The 18,434-nt window shown below is 32.6% G+C and overlaps 2 long non-coding RNA genes across 2 annotated transcripts; both read left to right on the top strand.

The window, feature by feature from the left end:
* Positions 1-268: 268 nt before the first annotated feature.
* On the top strand, positions 269-7,077 carry LOC127728431 (uncharacterized). Its single transcript, XR_007994121.1, has 4 exons — positions 269-357; positions 2,847-3,007; positions 4,955-5,032; positions 6,960-7,077. It is a non-coding gene; the product is annotated as an uncharacterized LOC127728431 (long non-coding RNA).
* A 4,151-nt stretch (positions 7,078-11,228) lies between these two features.
* On the top strand, positions 11,229-17,765 carry LOC127728435 (uncharacterized). Its single transcript, XR_007994126.1, has 3 exons — positions 11,229-11,294; positions 14,354-14,429; positions 15,260-17,765. It is a non-coding gene; the product is annotated as an uncharacterized LOC127728435 (long non-coding RNA).
* The last annotated feature ends 669 nt before the right edge of the window (positions 17,766-18,434 follow it).

The following is an 18,434-nucleotide window of genomic DNA, read 5'->3' as shown; positions in this document are numbered from 1 at the left end:
AAACTGGTCATTATCGTGATATATGGACTGCCCGTAGGACAGTGGTATTGACTGCGACAGCGATAATGACCTCGCCTACGGCTCAGTCATTATCGATGTCTTAGTCAACACCACTGTCCTGTGGGAAGTCCATATATCGCGATAATGACCAGATTTTCAATAACTATTATATAATTATCGATGTAAAGAATTTTTCCAACGTAATGATTATTGTGAATTTTTTTTACAGTTCATTGATTGGTATTTATATTACTATTTACAGCGAGCGTATAGTATTCTTCCTATCATCGTACTATGGTATATGCTACACAATAAATACAACAAATTTTATTGCCAGAACAGCAGGGCCTTCTAGTGGTAATTTATTTAAGAAATAGAAAACTAATGAATTATCAACAACTGTAAAGCCTTAAATTTGATAAACAGTTTATATCCTCAATGAGCCATCTTCGCTAGCCAAGGGTAACGATCCGACCCGCTCCCCTCGTAATCCTTGGCTAGCGGAGATGGCAATAAGCATGACCCTCCGAACATATTTTGTGGTTTTGTCTCTTCCATATCACCAAACAGGGTGAATATAATACTCAGGTTTCGTTCGCTTCAGCCGTTGTAGTTAATCTTTAGGTAAATCTTCAATTTTGATGTAGGTAGATATAAAAAAAAAATGATATCAACACGAAACATCTCATTAATAATAATGATACGATTGGCTTAAACCATTGTCGTATTGTAATAAACATGTATATACATTATAATTAGAAATCTACATGAGTGAAAATCCAGAGACCTTAAGCCATAGTATATAAACTCATCATAAATACAAGGCTAAACATTTTGTACGCCAGACGAGCGTTTTGTCTACAAATCAATGACACTGGAATACAAAAAATTAAAAGGCCAAATAAAGCACGAGGTTGAAGATCTTTCAGGACCCAATATCCGAATGGTTTAGCCAAATACTGCTAAGGTTATCTATTCCTGAGTAGATCTAAAAAGGGTAAGGCCGAATGCCGAATCCCCTATGGATTTTGATCACCCTCTTTCCCTTGCTTTCTAACAAATAAGGCTTACTGTTTGTGTTATGTATGTGCATATGTATGGAAACAGAATCTTCCATAGATTTTATTTCCAATAGTTAGAATGGTGAAATATAATCTGTTTTTGGTGTAACGATGGCAACAATCTGCAAAATATTGCAAAAAAGGGGATGAAAATGTCACAAAAGTCCCCCAAATTTGGTCCAAAGTAGAATTTCAATCCATTAGAGTGTTACCTTTTCTGAAACCATTGACATTTGACTTTTCATAGGTCAAATAAAAAATCATATGCATTTCACCTCATTTTTCCATAAAACTGAATTTAAAAGTTCGAGGGTCAAAAATATGTTGAAAAACACTACAATAATTTCTGGACCTATGGGCGGTACGGGATGTGAAAATACGGACTGTCAAACAGTAATTGGCCTATAAAACATGCACAAATCAATCTTGATGTTCATATAAACCAACTTTGAGATACTGTTGTCAGGTCATTAAAGATTGCATATTTTGGCGTTAATATTGATTCACTTATAGGGTCTTTGCATCGGCACTAAACACATTTATTTAAAAACCAGTTGTTGGCATGACACGGGTTATGTTCTTCTCATATATGTTATGATGGTATGATACTAAACCCCTAACGGGAAGGATTGTGCCTGATATTCATATGATGAAGACATAATCTTTCAATCAGTTTAATTGAAGTCTGGAGCTGGCATGTCAGTTAACTGCTAGTAGTCTGTTGTTATTTATGTATTATTGTCATTTTGTTTATTTTCTTTGGTTACATCTTCTGACATCAGACTCGGACTTCTCTTGAACTGAATTTTAATGTGCGTATTGTTATGCGTTTACTTTTCTACATTGGCTAGAGGTATAGGGGGAGGGTTGAGATCTCATAAACATGTTTAACCCCGCCGCATTTTTGCGCCTGTCCCAAGTCAGGAGCCTCTAGCCTTTGTTAGTCTTGTATTATTTTTAATTTTAGTTTCTTGTGTACAATTTGGAGTTTAGTATGGCGTTCATTATCACTGAACTAGTATATATATTTGTTTAGGGGCCAGCTGAAGGACGCCTCCGGGTGCGGGAATTTCTCGCTGCATTGAAGACCTGTTAGTGACCTTCTGCTGTTGTCTGTTCTATGGTCGGGTTGTTGTCTCTTTGACACATTCCCCATTTCCATTCTCAATTTTATTTGAAGGCTATTTTATTCTTCAGCTATCTAAAAATCAGTGTTGTTGCACAATAACTTTCATAGTTGAAAAATTTACAGGGACCAAAATGAGAAACTAAATTCCAAACTGCGTATTGCTACCAAAGAACCGTATTAAGAATTTATCGCACACGGGACTTATTCTGGCAAGTTTTATATAAAAATAAACTATGAAATACAATAACATAAATAGATGACGTCACCATTAATAGTAGACGTGTTGTCATGATACCCCTACGGAGACATATGGGTTACCATGTGACAGCGTTAAACCAATCACAATGTCGCTAATTTACCCTATGTGTGATTAATTATTTAATGGCGATAAAACGTGAAATTTTAAAGTGTTGTTGTAATTGCAAGGAGCCATACAAGCTGTTATTTTCATATTCTTATATCATTATAATATGCTTGTCTGCTGAATCATCAACGTTGTCTTAATATAATATTATACAATACTGTACTGTACGTATTTTCTAAATGGGAAGCGTCCACTGACTACCCTACTGATAGATAAATGTATACTTTTTCACTGATTATTTACAATTTAGTCAACTACTAACTAATTGTGTTCACTTGAAATATACATGTAGGTTTGGAGATGACTATTAACCTAGAAACGTACGAAGCTGTCCATTTATCTGAAGGCTACGGCTTGGTATTGGTGTTGCATGGAGAGAACCAATTGGTAGTTCCAGAGAATGACGGAATTGTTTTATCTGGTGGAACAGAAACTCACGTTAAAATGAAATTGGTAAGATATTGCAATTATATGAAGAAATGTAAGTAATATTAAGCCAAAACAAATCTCATTCATTTGTAATGTCGCATTATTACAAGTCATTCCTGTCCAAAACTTAAAACACCATGAAGGTCGAAATGATTAGGTTTGTCTCATATAAGGAAATTGACATTTGGCTAATTTGTAAGCTTTAAAGAATTATGTCGATGAGTATCAAATTGTCTTAACTAACCTGTTAATGTAATTGCTCCTCATTGTCCATTCGTTAATACTACAAGCAAACTTGTAGGAACAATTATGAACGAAAACAATGAATTAGAAATGCTTTGTAGAAGACAACGTCCTGACATCTGATGGATATTTTTACTGCGTTTTTTTCCTTTTTTTTTGAGGGGTGAAGGGGGAGGGGGACATGCGTAGGTTAAAGCAATCAGCAAACCTTGAATTTTATCTGTATTCGCTTACATTTCTACCATTATCATCAAGTAAACAATATAATCGATTGTCGCATGATGTGGTACAATAGTAAAGTGTGAACCAATGGTATTTAACTGTGCGGAGTACTCACAAAGTTATTTGTATTGGCATGTTCTTAGTCGGAAACTCGTTAAATCTTTTTGTCAACTATATCTTAAGATTTGTTTCTTATTTTATGGCACTACGGCTTCCTCCACCAATAAAAACTGACCGCCACGAAATACCGCAATAGTGCTAAAAATAGCGATAAGCACCAATCAATCAATCAATCAATTTTCTTTTATGTATTCAGTTTTGATGGCAGGTCATTGGTAGTAGCTGCTATTATTTCTTTGTTGTCACGATAAAAAGCGATAAACAGTTATTGTTTAATTAATATCAGCGTTGACGAGCCCATAACTTGGTGCGATCAGTTCATCAATTGACTGGGTTAGATGAGGTAACAGTTCGTCTCTTACGCCTACTGAATGCGTTGATTTTACAATGGACATTTAAATAAACTCATCATAGATACCAGGATTAAATTTGTACGCCAGACAACGTATAGGTCGCCGAATGTTTCTCAACGCCTTAAAAACAAATAACTCGAAAAATACTACTGGAATAACTCTTGTGTTTTGATTAACATTGAATATTTTGACATTCTTCACTGATAATCGATAATCAAATTATTTATGATATCGCACGTTCTCTAAATATTAAAATAAAATTTAACTAGCTTTAAAGTAGTAATGAATGTGCTAGTGTTAGCAATTACTTTTTTTTTGTCTTCAAAGCGATTTTACAAGCGTGGTTTTCCAAAATTTGTACGGACTCTTCGTATCATTCAACTTATATCTTCTATATAAAATATATAGAAGTATATAAGAGTGCTTTGAATACTCGACCAATCGTAAAATTCTTTTGAAAAATAATGTTATATAAAATTATTTGTAAGCACATGCCTATAATGCTATAAGTTCTACGACATTGATATTCTATAATTCAATGATATTAGCTCCGCATATTTATCATTCTTTCAAATGAAACTGTCGAGTGTGACGATAAAAAGAATATTTAAAACAAGTACCTTTTAGATTTTGTTTAAAGAAATTTTTATTGTATGTATCGAAATTTGAAACACGTGATTATTGACATCCCCACTGGAAGGCCTCTGGCAGACTATGTATGCTTAAATTAAAATCATTGTTATCGATCGCCGATGACAAAGAAGTTAAAGGTATACGATTCGGTATTCTTGAAATCATACGTAGTGTAGTCTGTCCACATCGTTATGGTTTCCCCTCTAGATACATGGCGATAACGATTGTTTTTCTGTTTGTTTGTTATTTTTTTTTTTTTTTTTTTTTTATGAGTTTTCTTTATGTTATTGTCTAATTGACATATACGTAAAATTTCTTTTTACCAATGTTTTGAAAGCATTGTAATGCGTTGCTTCTATATTTTTGTACACATCATACTATCTTAATAATTATTTTACAGACACAGATAAACCGACAAGGTTATCCTTACAGTGATTGTGCGAACACCTTAGAAAATGGAAAGCCGTATTCATTTCAAGTGAGTTTCTAATAGCAGTTATGTATTATACATATTTTATCAATTTTGTATAATTTAAGTTAAAGTAAATTCCGATCAAAATAGAACAAAAATATAATGCAGTAAAATGGAACCAGCTCTTAGACTAACTTTTCAGTGCATGTGTGTCAATTCTGACTTCTGTTTTATTTTAAAAGTCATACATTTATGTTGGATCGCCTTTACAGAATTTTATAATATACCCTAACAATTTGCTATTTTTAAAAATACAGTAAAAAGTTAAATCACAAAAATGCTGAACTCCGAACTTTCTGGTTACTAGTTGTGTGTTGCATAACAATTTCTGTACCTTCATCCTGGAACTGTCCTTGCATACTTAGCTATTTTTTTATGTTACATTATCCGATAACAAGTTCTTTGCTTGTATTTTTCGTGGAAGATTCTATTTAACCTATCCAGTCACTAAGAAGTGTTACAATTTATATCATATGCAACACACAACTAGTAACCAGAAAGGTACGGCTACTGCTCCAGAAATGCTAAAAAAATATATCTCAATGTTCAGTCATGACATAACTCAATGTATATATAATGACAAATTAATATGTTTTAAAACATATTGTATTAGTATTATTTACTATAATACTAACACAAGTGTACTAATACTATTAAATTTTGCAACTAAGATTTTTAAATGTAAAATATATTTAAACTTAAATAGGAACGACACTAGTGCATCTTCATCTTTCAAGAACCAGTAAAGACATCTTTGAAAACACTTTAAAAAAAATTGAAAACCAAGAATATTCTTACAAATGTGACGTAATAATCATAATGCTCAACCAACGTTATAAGAACATAAAAGAAATAACGTTAAAGATAGGTTGCTAAATAAAGTTTATTTTCAACATTATATTAATGTTATCAATTAACGTTTTTCAATAACATTATTTAGACGTTGTACTATGATATAAAATTCAATCAAATACAAACGTTAATAGAATAACGTTACCTTTACGTAAGTACAACATTGCAAATGTGACGTGATAATCATAATGTTCAACCAACGTTATAAGAACTTTAAAAAATAACGTTAAAGATTGGTTACTTCATAATATAACGTTTATTTTTAACGTTTTCCTACTGTTATTTTAACGTTACACGTAAACGTAACGTAAATATAACGACACCATAACGTTATGATTACGTTATGTGTTTGCTGGGAAGTCCCTAATCAAATAGCAAAATCAAAAGCACAAACACATTAAACGAATGGACAACAACTGTCATATTCCTGACTTGGTACAGGCATTTTCTTATGTAGAAAATGGTGGATTGAACCTGGTTTTATAGCGCTAAACCTCTCACTTGTATGACAGTCGCATCAAATTCCATTATATTGACAACGATGCGTGAATAAAACAAACAGACATAATAGGTAAAAATGTAAAATAGGGGTACAGCAGTCAACACCGTGTCACAATCTTAATCCCAACAAAAACAAACAAATATTTAACAAAGAAGCACCAAAAAGCATATATTACATTTAACAACCTCGTCCATTGCTTACTTATTTTTGTATTTTATTTATGTATGCCAAATCAACCCATAAAGGATCGAAGGATTTTAAGCTCTGGGACCGAATCGTTTTAACACTAACTCTGGCGTAGAATAGCGTGTTTCTAAGGTTTTATAAGAGCAGAGATCTTGACTTGAGCTGCGAATTTTGTTTAAAGCAGAGAGCTTTTTACATGACGAGTACATGTTTATCTTATGGCAATTAGAAATGCAATTAGTATAGGATTAAATTGTAGCTTTATGGTCAACACATAACAAAAACAATATGTACATTTTGAAAAATCGTGTGCAAGAAACTACTACTATGTTCCTGGCTATTTCAACTATTATATCGTAGAAAGATTAAACTAATTTATTTTAAATTTTTCAGGAATGTCTACAAACATGTTTCGCCAGTATGTACAAACAAATTTGCTTTTGTGTTTTATCAACAGTTGGATATGGGTTTGACAACAATTTTTCGTTTTATGGATATTGTCGAAACAGTGCTGAAGGCAAGACATGCCATATCAGTTATTTCAAATATTTCATTTAATTCAATTGTTGCTGTAACAATTATAAATAACTTAATTGGATAGACTTTCAATGAGCATTCCTAATATCTTGAAATTAGCAGTCAAAAAGTCTAAGGATTTGTTTCAGAGTGTTCAACCATCAAAACAGCAGTAAACAAACATACACCAGGCAATACTATGAAATGACAAAATAACAAAAGTATCTAGGGAACAGTGCTTTTACTGTTATTCTTCATCTTCATAATTACTGGAAGGTATTTTACGATTAACTTTAGAGCAATATAAAGACATTTCTTAGCGTTGACCAAATCGATGCTTTTTTACATTTATCGGCAACCTCTATAACATTTTACTAAGTAGGAATAATCAACACATTGAATATATATAAAAATATTGAAAGCCTTTAATCATAAAATTCATTAGTTCACCCATAAAAGATCACTGAAACATTAGTAAGCAAACAGTAAATTTCATGCCATCATCAAGGCATGTGAGGAAAACAAATAAACCAAATTTGAGAATGTGAAAGAATAGTATAACTCAATGCTAACATTTCATAATTGATAAAAAAGCATACATATCAAACAAGAAGACACGTTTTACATAGTAAAGTTAACATGTATCTTCCGCACAACCTCTTTAATCCTTTATAATCAAAAAGCATATGAATGGACGGGTCACATTTTCTAGACAATACAAGGACATTAACAAGTGTATCAAAAGGTGTGCGACCCTTATTTGCAGAAATGTAAGGTTTGACAGGTTTGCGTGAACAAATGGTATAATACGTTAGCGCTGATTTACCTGAAATTAACCTGATTTTTTATCTGCGTTTTAATCCTAGAAAAATGACATGAACTTTACGAAAATTTTGTTAATTTATTTATATTGATAAAAATATGTTTAGAGAAGTCTATATTGATTGATGTAATATTAAAAAGCACAACATGTTTCGTTAACTAAGTTGTGAATAAAGTGTGTATTTCCTTAAAAGGAACATTCTAAGTTTATAAAACTTAATCTTGAATAAACACAGTAGTTTGTTGTGGACAGAAACAGTATAGAATGCAGTCCTCGTCTGATACTTGTATCCCATCGATTAAATATATCTTTTAAAGTTTGAAATTTTAACAGACTGTTTAACGGTGAACTTAGTTTCCCTTACTATTGTTTTACATTAGATATATCGCTACCGTGCATCTTAATGTACCTACAGTATAGTCAGTATTCTGTGTTGTCTTTCTTATTTACTTTCATGATTGAGCTCATTTGTTCCCGTAAGCAAAACTTTACATGCACGATGCGTTTTTATCCTACATTTGGATATTTTCTAGATGCATCTGTAGGAAATGTCTCCATGTTTCTACACTCAGTTATCTACTCAGAAGGTATATCCATCGAATATCAAGTACTTTTTCGCTTTGTTTTCTTGCAGATAGAAAAATCATTTTGGATGTCGATTTTCGCCTTGTCATTTCAGTTTATCGATCTTTTAAAAATTGAAAACTATAATTTTGTTTTGGTTCAGAAAGGATACTTTTTATTTAATAATTTTACAATTTTTTAATTATTGTTGATTAGAAAATTTATGAATCCGGGCAAAAGTAGCATTTTTGTAACGGGTAAATTAATCCCAACGTAAAATGCGTTTCTCGCAAACGTAGGGGAAAATCGCGGAAATATAAGACACCACACAGGGGCTCCGAGATTTATGTATATTGGCCATCTAACTTTTTCAGAGTATATGAATTATCAAATATTATTGACTTGCTGGTCCTTCTTACATTTACGACATCACATTAAGAATTGCATCTCATCTGTTCTTCTAGCATAATGATAATTCAATAGACTCGGTGTTGTTTAAACATTTTACTTCCGATGTTACTGTTAACAAACTGAAATATGCATTTACAGAATAACAAGTCCGATGCAGGTTAAATGTGTTATTCATAAGATATGTGGCATGATAAGCTTTATCATACAGCTATTAACATTTGAAAGGTAAAGGAACATGCTTTTTGCATGCTTTTCGTTAAACACTATTTCATTGAGTGCAATTTTCACATTCCAATTTTACAGCCCTCAAATGTGCAACAGACATAAACCATGACATCCTCCAAGACACAAACAGATATTGCGGCTGCCCAGCTTCATGTAGGTAGGTCTTATTTCGAGTTGGTAATTATTGTAACGAACGGGATACTGTTATTCAATCTATATGTACATGTCTTAAACTAAACACAGAAGTTACAAATTGTGAACTCAAATGTTGTAAAGATATATATATATATATATGTCTCTGTGTGTGTGTGTTGCTGTGTGTGTGTGTGTTATCATCAGACAAACATCTTTCAAACCATTGATTATGAGGTGTATGATTATTTTTCAGTGAAAAAATTTACACAACATCTATTTCCTCCAGAAGATGGCCAAATGATAGGACTAGGGTATGTAGATAATGTTCTTGCAATGAAGTTGTCAGAAATTTATTCTTATATATATATATTAACTATAGAATGAAGAAATCCGATTTATGAGCAATCATTTATTATCCATATATAAATTTGAAACGCGGGTATGGTTTACAGTGCATGGAAGTCGATTACCTAGTTAATACGTCATCGCATTTCGAAATAACGTTCTAACTATGTCGAAGTAACAATATAATTATGTCGAATTAACGAGACATTTATGTCATATTAGCGAAATTGTTGGTCGGATTAAAATGATATTTATATATGTTTCAAACGGTTTATTTTCTCGTCACAATTCTAAATGAACCGATGAGAGCTTGTACATGTTATTGAACATAAATGAGATTTAAGACGTAATGAATTAAAAAGATACCAAAGGTAGTAAATAATCATGACGACAATAACTTGGTCAAACTTAAATAAGCAAAACAAGAATTGAATTTGTCATGAGAAACACGACGGGTGCCACCAGCGGAGTCGGAACGTTACCCCGTTCTTGAGCGCCTGCGCTCTCACAAGTTTTATGTGTTTTTCGAGTTGTTCAGTATTTAGTTTTCTGAGTAGGTTTTACTTACTTTTATCTGTTGGTCTGATGCTGTCTGTCCTTGATCGAATTGATTAATTTTCATTGTCTCCTTTGTTTCTTAACTTTTTAGCCTTCCATTTGCGGTGAACACAAACTAGCAAACTGCTATTTTTCGTGATGGAAACCCATTAGAGACACGCTTGCGCCCATATTTCGTTCATCATATTAAATTAATCAAATAGACTCATATAAACATGTTTGACAATTACTATATAATTGAAATTTTCTAATATTAATGTTTCTCGCACAAAAAAACTCTGATGAGCAAATTATCGCCGCTTTGGCGTTACTGCGGCCGAAACTAATGGTTTCAGGTAAAAATTTCTGTTTGCTTTGAAGTAAAACCTAAATTAGCTCTCTTGAACATTAAAAGCTATCATGAAATGTAGGTCGAGGTCGATTTTCATTGTTGTTGCAATTACTGTACAAAGTTATATCCCTTGTGACAACAATGAAATGATTACTTCCAGTGTATACCATTTATTGCAATGAGCTATGATAGCTTTGCTTTGCTTTTCCATCACTGCGCTGTTGGGGAGTGTCTGGACATACATAACACATAACAAGAATAATGGCATTTTATTTTTTGATACTGATTCATCAGCTCTAATATCAGCTCGCCCTAGCGGGCTCGTTTGATATTCTTGCTCATAAAGTCAGTATCAAAAATAAAAATGCCATTATTCTATATGTATTGCTGCGACCTTGTATTTTCTTTTTTTTTATTTTCCCTCTAACCATCGCCTCTGATGCACTATGATATCAATATACTAGTACATTTAATGATTTATGTTATACATATTTCGTATTCTGAATTATTGTAATTGAAGAAGTATTTCGCTCATGCAAGGATTTTACATGTTTCCCTCTGAAAAGGACGAGTTTCTCACACACTTTGATGATAATTACCCCAGTCTTCGTTTAAACGAAATGCATATACATGTATGATAGATTGACCATTGAATGAACCATTGAATGACGCAGTTAGTAAAAGAATGAAATAGTTCATTTGGCGAAATATATATTATAATTTGATTTTGTTAGGCAACCCTTGTATCAGAAGCTTGTATAGAAAAAGATTATTGTCCCTTACTGGATCCAGATTTCAACATAACACAACATCAAATTGAGTAAGTTGAAGCAATTAATCGAAAACGGGCATTGAACAAACATGCTCGTAAATGTATGTTGTCAAAATAGCGTGCTAGTATTAGTATTTCAATTCCTGAATTGAAAAGAATGAGTGGGATCTGTTAAATTAAGACGCAGTGTGGATGTTTGAGTACTTTTAAAAACTCTTTCTCAATTTAAGACGGTATTATTACACATCAGTAGGGTAAACATTTTGAGATTGCTAACATTTACTGTGAGCATTCTTTGATACGGTTGTTGTTTATTATTGTTGTGTTTGCATTGTTGTGTTTTATCTACATGTACTATGTCGAAGATTAGGAAGAATTCCTGTTCTGATTTATAGTCTTAAGAGGTTTTTTTTTCATGTACCTCTTCTTATTCGACTAATCGAGATTTATTTGAGGCCCCTATGAGCCTGCATCGCTCACATGAATTTATGATGCCCAACTAGCAAAAAAGCTTATCTTACGATCCAGGTAATAACATATAGAACATATCTAGCAAGTTTAGCTTCACTCGGTTCATTAGTTCTTGAGAAGACCTTTGACCCCTTGAAATCAACTACGGACTTTTCATCAGTACAAAAGCAACGGAACTTTGTACATCTAAATACCTTCTACATTGCTTCATAGTTTGTTTTCATTTATGTTCGTCTCTCCTTGAAAAAGAACAGCAAACTGTGTTATTTCATAGGATTTCAATGTAAAATTTTCGCCTACGTTGGCCGCACCCATTTTGAATCGTGCATATGCGCTTAAAAAGGGAGATAGTAGATATCTTTATCAAGCCAGTTTAACACCATCACGTGTTCAAATGTTTGTCCCTTTTCAGGAAATCCACCAGTGATTGTCTTTTATTATGTCGTTATGTTTTGATGATTAAAAGAGAGGCGAAAGCCACCAAATGGACATTCAAACTCATAAGTCGATAATAAACTGACTACGCCATGGCAAAAAGACCAAAAGACAAACAACTGTATACATAAAACACAACATAGAAAACTAAAGACTAGGCAACACGAACCCAACAAAAACGGGAGGGGGGATCTCAGGTGCTCCGGAAGGATAAGTAGATCCTGCTCCACATGTGGCACCCGCCATATTACTCATGTAAGTACAAATCCGGTAATAATACTTATTCGGTAGGTCACGTTCGATGAAAGAGAACGGGATTTGATTACGACAATTGGGACATATCCGTCGTCATCTGTGAAACAGATATTCGATAACGGTCAACCAACTCGTGTTGGCGTCCGTAAAATCTACGAAGGGATGATTTCAACTTCACCACTTCGAACTCTTGGATTGATAACTTCCTTGTGAGCAGCAACCCTTTGTCAAGGAACTCACGATAGAAAATGCAAGCCCTGGCTTATCGTATCAACTGGGAGATATATACTCCATATGCAGGCGCTGCTGGAATGTTGCATGTTAGAAACGAAAAGTTAACAATTCGGAAGCTCAAATAATGTCTTTTGTCGTAAAGTTTTGTTTTCAACCAACCCTCATTGTCCTTTTTCTAGATGCAAGTCAAGATATGAGGCAGACTTAACTGTAAAAGTTGTATCCTTTATCTAAAGTTCGATTGGACAGATGTGTTCAACATATTCACTAAACTTTGAATGATTTAGTGAGTGAGATGACATCATCTATAAAGCGCAAAGTGAAGTTTAAGGATAATGCTAACTGCTTTTCTTTCTTCCTAAGAAGCTCCTGTACAAAGTCAGCCTCATATGAATATAGGTACAAGTCGGCAGGAAGAGGAGCATACTTGGTTCCCATAGGAATGATGATTTTTTTTTTTTTTTGAAAAACACGTCCTCCAAACGTATAAAATATGTTGTCAATTAAGAAATCAAGCATCTTGATGTCAGTTTCAGTGAATTTTTTGTTTGAATCAGAGTGATTTTTCACAAAGTACGATTTATCCCTCCATAAGACAAGATACTTGTTTCTACGATGGCTCTTTCTTTTATGAAACAAAGCAGGACCAACTCTTTCAATTTGTCTTTTAGTTTGGAATTGGAAATATCTGTGTTAAGTGTAGAAAGTCAAATCTTTTAATGCTATTACAAGACGAAAGAGTCTTAGAGTTTATGTGCTCTTAAAGATCTTTGGATTGTTTAAGTATTCACATCTGGTTCATGCTACCCCTAGAATAGGTATTTTCACAAAAACTTTGAAGCCCGGCTTTGGTTGCTGATAAAATTGATGTTAATAATGAAAAAGAGGTTTCGTGGAGCACTTGAAAGACCCAGCAATATAATGTTGTTTGTAGGGACACTTACTAGTATGTAATTTAGGTATCTAATACAGAGAAGGAAGATCCAGTTCTTCATCTTTGGTTGAAATTCCAAAGGAACAGAGAACAGACCTATGATTATTCAGAATTTTCCATTTGGTAAGTGTCGTTGGTGTATTTGTAGAGTTTCTAAGTGAATTGTCAATACCTAATTCATTTACCAAGCAGTTTATGTAATGTGATTTACACGCATGACATGTTGTTTGTTTTGATGGCAGATCTTAAATAGTTTCTGTTAAATAATTTACAAGTATTTAGACTCGGTGCAATCAGAGATTAAAATATTGTACAGACATCGTCTTAATGTTCAATACCGTATATTGACCTTTAGGTTGCTTTTGCTTTGGTTTTTTGTTTGTGTCGTTTGAGACTTTGCTTGAAGTTCATTGATGTATTTCTGACTTTTTTCATACACATTGCCTACAAACTATTGACAAAACTCCAAGCAATTGTGGTTCTCCATCTCTGTTTTCATTTTATTAAAAATAGTTAATTTTTTACATTAGAATATCCACTGATTCAAAGATATATCTTGGTTGTCAGTAATCACTTATCGCGACTGTTTCTATTCAACGAGTTCCTTAATCTGGATAGAGAATTATTTCAACTATATGTATAAGTGTTGGTTCCTCGTTATTTTGAATATTTTCAATTAGATCCGTTTACGGAAAAGTTTTTCAAAATTGGTTGACAGGTCTTCTTAATCGTTGCATTTCTTATGTACATCTGTTTGAACTAAAGTTGTATGTTTTAGAACCAACTTTCTCAAGGTGATGTTGTATTTTGAGGACTTAAACCAACAGCTTATTGAAGAAACTCCAATTTATGACGTAAGTATTGGTTTTCAGCTTCACTTAACATCACATGCACGAGGACTGCAAGGTATATTTAGATAAAGAAGTATGGAATCGTTTTATTCGTCACAAGTCTTCAATGACTTAATTTACCGTGCGAGTCAATTTAAATTTCGTGTAAAATATTTCATCGATGAACATTGATAACCAAGATGATAGAGATTGTGTGTTGAAAGAAAATTCTTCCTTCCGGTATAATTTAGTTTTTGTTAAGAATATCCTTATCACATTTTTCATATAAACATTTGAAAAAAATACAGATCTATTCAATTTCTATTCAGTTTGGCTATTTGCACGTTTATTATTTTGAAATCAACACAATGATGTTTCATGCAACAAGGGAAGATGCTGTGATAATGTATATTTTAGCAAAGATTGAAACACTTTTTGAATATCGTCTCTGTATAGAATAATTTCAGATGAAATTTTTCCAATTTTTCTTTCAAACGAAAGATATAAATGAAGAAAATTATGATTGTTGTACATGACCGACTGAATCGTCCAAAATGTATAGACAGTAAACTCGAAACAATGGAAATACAGATAAAACTATACATATTCATTTTCATAATCATCCTGCACCAATCTCACCACACCCTTCAGAGTATCAAAAGGTTGTCTGGCTATTCTTCTAAATCTAAACAGTAAAATACTAAAGCAATTATAGAGATGGTTCAAACATGCAAGTTACAAATAAATCATGTCAATATATGATTCATATGAATAAAAGGAGTTGGTATATTTTTTTAACATTACCATTTCGATTTAATTTTCTTGCCTTATCAATCGTGTATTTGTCATTTTAGGCTACAAGATTGATGTCTGACGTGGGGGGCTCAGTTGGACTGTGTCTAGGTGTGTCACTTTTGTGTATTGTTGAACTGATAGAAGTGGTTCTGGAGTTATGTAAAGCAGGAGTAAAAAAGATTTTTAGACGATGAATTAGATATTTTTTATTTAATTCAGAATTCTGTTTACAGAAGGACATTCTGATTTTTTACACTCCCTAAAAGTTATTTAGTTTTCCTACAAAGGAGTTATAATTGCGAAATAAACAAAATTATTTGCGTGGACCTTAGTTGAGTCTCACGCCTAGTATATTCGTGACTAATTGATATAAACTATGGACCATTTAAATTCACTCGGCATTACGAAACTTTGTAATGCCTCGAATATAATTTGAGTTAACTAAAAGATCGTGTACCAATTCAAAATGATACTATATGCACCAGAATCACATTTTCATTGTTTTCCAAAAGGAAGTTCAATTTTGCAAACAAAGGGAGACAAGACATGTTAAAGGACATCATTTAGTTTAGTGGATCATTTATAAGATTTTTTTCCAAATCAAATTCTAATTCTAAAACAAGTTAACCCTATTAAGTAACCTTTCAACTGTTTATTTCTAAGGTTTATCAAATGAAGCAACAACAAAAAAATAAACTGTTAATACAGATATGTGTCTCGACTGCACGTAATTTTGATAGTTAAATGCAAACGTTGAAATTAAAATTGCAAAACTTAAAAATGTAAAACTAGGCAAATCATTCAAAGTCAACCAACCTAGATTGAAGGTCCAAGGCAAAATAATTTCCCTTGTTTTTATACATAGCAAGAAAGTGAACGTTTCAATATCTGTAGTTACCTTTTTCCCGGGCTCAGACGAATAAAGAAAAATAAGATGTGCCGCAATGCTTATACTACATACCAAATATCATTGACCTATCATGAGTGATTTCTTTTTATCTGATCTAAATCATCAACATACTATCATGACTATTACTTTAATAAATCAATGAAAATAACACTTTATTTGTTCCGTGCATCCGAAGTGCTTTTCTGGGTTTATCTTCCATCAGGTACGCTCAAACCTAAACATTTGAAAGCCAAGGATGTAGAAGACCTAAACATGTGGAAGAGCTTCATGACCAAATAGGACCTAAAAATAACCAAAGTCATGTATTTCAACTTATCCTGAGGGATTTTAAATATTTGTTTCTTAATAATTTCTTTATTTATCAGCACTGAAGTACCCTTGGGACTACTTATAACAGTCCACTAGCAGTGTAGTCGTATCGACTCAGAGCTATGATCAGCTTTTATAAAATGATTTATTTAATTTTGTGCGTCCAAGGCATTTTCTGGATTTTAGCTCATTATGAACGCTCAAACATAAACATTTGACCTAAACGGGTGAAGAGCTTATATAAATAACCAAAGGGAGATAAAATAGCAAAATTAAAAAAAATTATGCAAAAATCCAAATTCAATGAACCATGACAAAGCGGACAGGGTTATATAATCTCATTAGATGTGTCAATGCTAATACAACTGCATACCAAATATCATTGACCTACCACTAGTAATTCCCTTAAACTGACCCAATCACAAACTAATACTTTGTTGACGCTAACACTAGAAACAAAACGCCTAAGTCTCACCATCGGGACTTCATTGAGGCAAGATAAAACCTTGAAAAGGTGCTACTATGCAAGTTCTTTTTTACTAATGTTTATGGTTTCTAATTATCTTCTAACATTTTGTATATATACTTGAGTGTTGTGAACGTTAAATAACGCGGTAATATATTTGTGTGAACGTAATGTCGTTCCTGGAAATTTGACTGTTGCCAATTTTGCGTTACGAAATTCCGCCAACACGTGCAATGTGGCATTCGAATAACATCTTTGTTTTCTAGCTTGTTATTAATCCTACATTTCTTTAGTTCCTTCTGTTTACATGCTCTATATTGCTAAATCGGTGTCAAGATGGATGAAATCGTGCTTGCTTTCTATATAATCCAATAGTTATGTACTCGCTGACAATAGTACACATGATTATTGTAATAACCTTGAACGTTAGCGACCTATTTTCTTGCACGCAACGTTATTGTGTGATTTGGCATATAAAAATAGGATTTCCCATTGAAAACACGATTATGATTTGAATTTGAAATGAGCATCAGAGAATATTATATGTTATTCAGGTCTCAGACAGGGTATATAATGTGACATTCCCGGCTTAGAGTTTATATTCCCTGAGCCGAAGGTAAAGGGGATATAAACCCTAAGCCGGGAATGTCACATTATATACCCTGACTGAAACCTGAATTACACATATATTACGGATTACCCCTGCCTTAATGTTTTTTCCAGTACCAGGTATCTGTTAAATATTCACCATGCATTATATATATTCAGTATATGTTTATTGTTTCTTAGAAGTAATATTTTGAGTAATTCTTTTAAATAGAAGTTTTTCAACTTTACATATATTGTTATTTTCGTTAGGTCAATAAAGTTTTAGATTTCATGTATACTATTTGTTTGTTTGTGACTTTTTATGTATTATGATTATTTTTGATAACAAAAATATTGAAAAAACCAACCTGATATTTTTCGCATACGTGAAGGATTTTGTTATTTGCTGTGAAAATAAGTTTATCGTGTATGCAATGATTTGTAATAACACTTTGAGACATTACTTAAGTATTTGATGTGAAAATCGAGTGATTTTAGATTAAATAGTTATTATTGACGGATACACGTCATTATTTTCCCTCTATGAGCCTCTGACATTCTTTCGTTGTTCTATATAGCTTAAGACTACGTCACATAGTAACGGTCGTTATAATGACGTTGTTGTATGTCGTATATACCCCGGTAGTTTCCTGAATATACACTGACATCTATGTATTGTTATCGAATCACAAAACTCAACACATTTGTAATCCGCAATATAGGTAAATACTTTGACAAAGAAATACAAATACAGAAAACCGTTAAAAACATATTAATTGTACTTTTATTTATTGTATTAATTTAATGATAATATAATTTCTATTTCCTGAAGATAGTTTAGTAATTATTTTGTAAGAAAATACTGGCAAAGGTATTTATGCATTGATTGAATATATATAAAAACTATTGTTGTCCAAATAAAAGCAACAATTATAACATTGGTGGCAGCGTACTTAATTTT

Source organism: Mytilus californianus, unplaced genomic scaffold (genome assembly GCF_021869535.1).
Source record: "Mytilus californianus isolate M0D057914Y unplaced genomic scaffold, xbMytCali1.0.p SCAF_2, whole genome shotgun sequence".
Taxonomy (NCBI): domain Eukaryota; kingdom Metazoa; phylum Mollusca; class Bivalvia; order Mytilida; family Mytilidae; genus Mytilus; species Mytilus californianus.
Note: the sequence above shows the minus strand (reverse complement) of the source record. Positions and strands in the feature narration are given on the sequence as shown.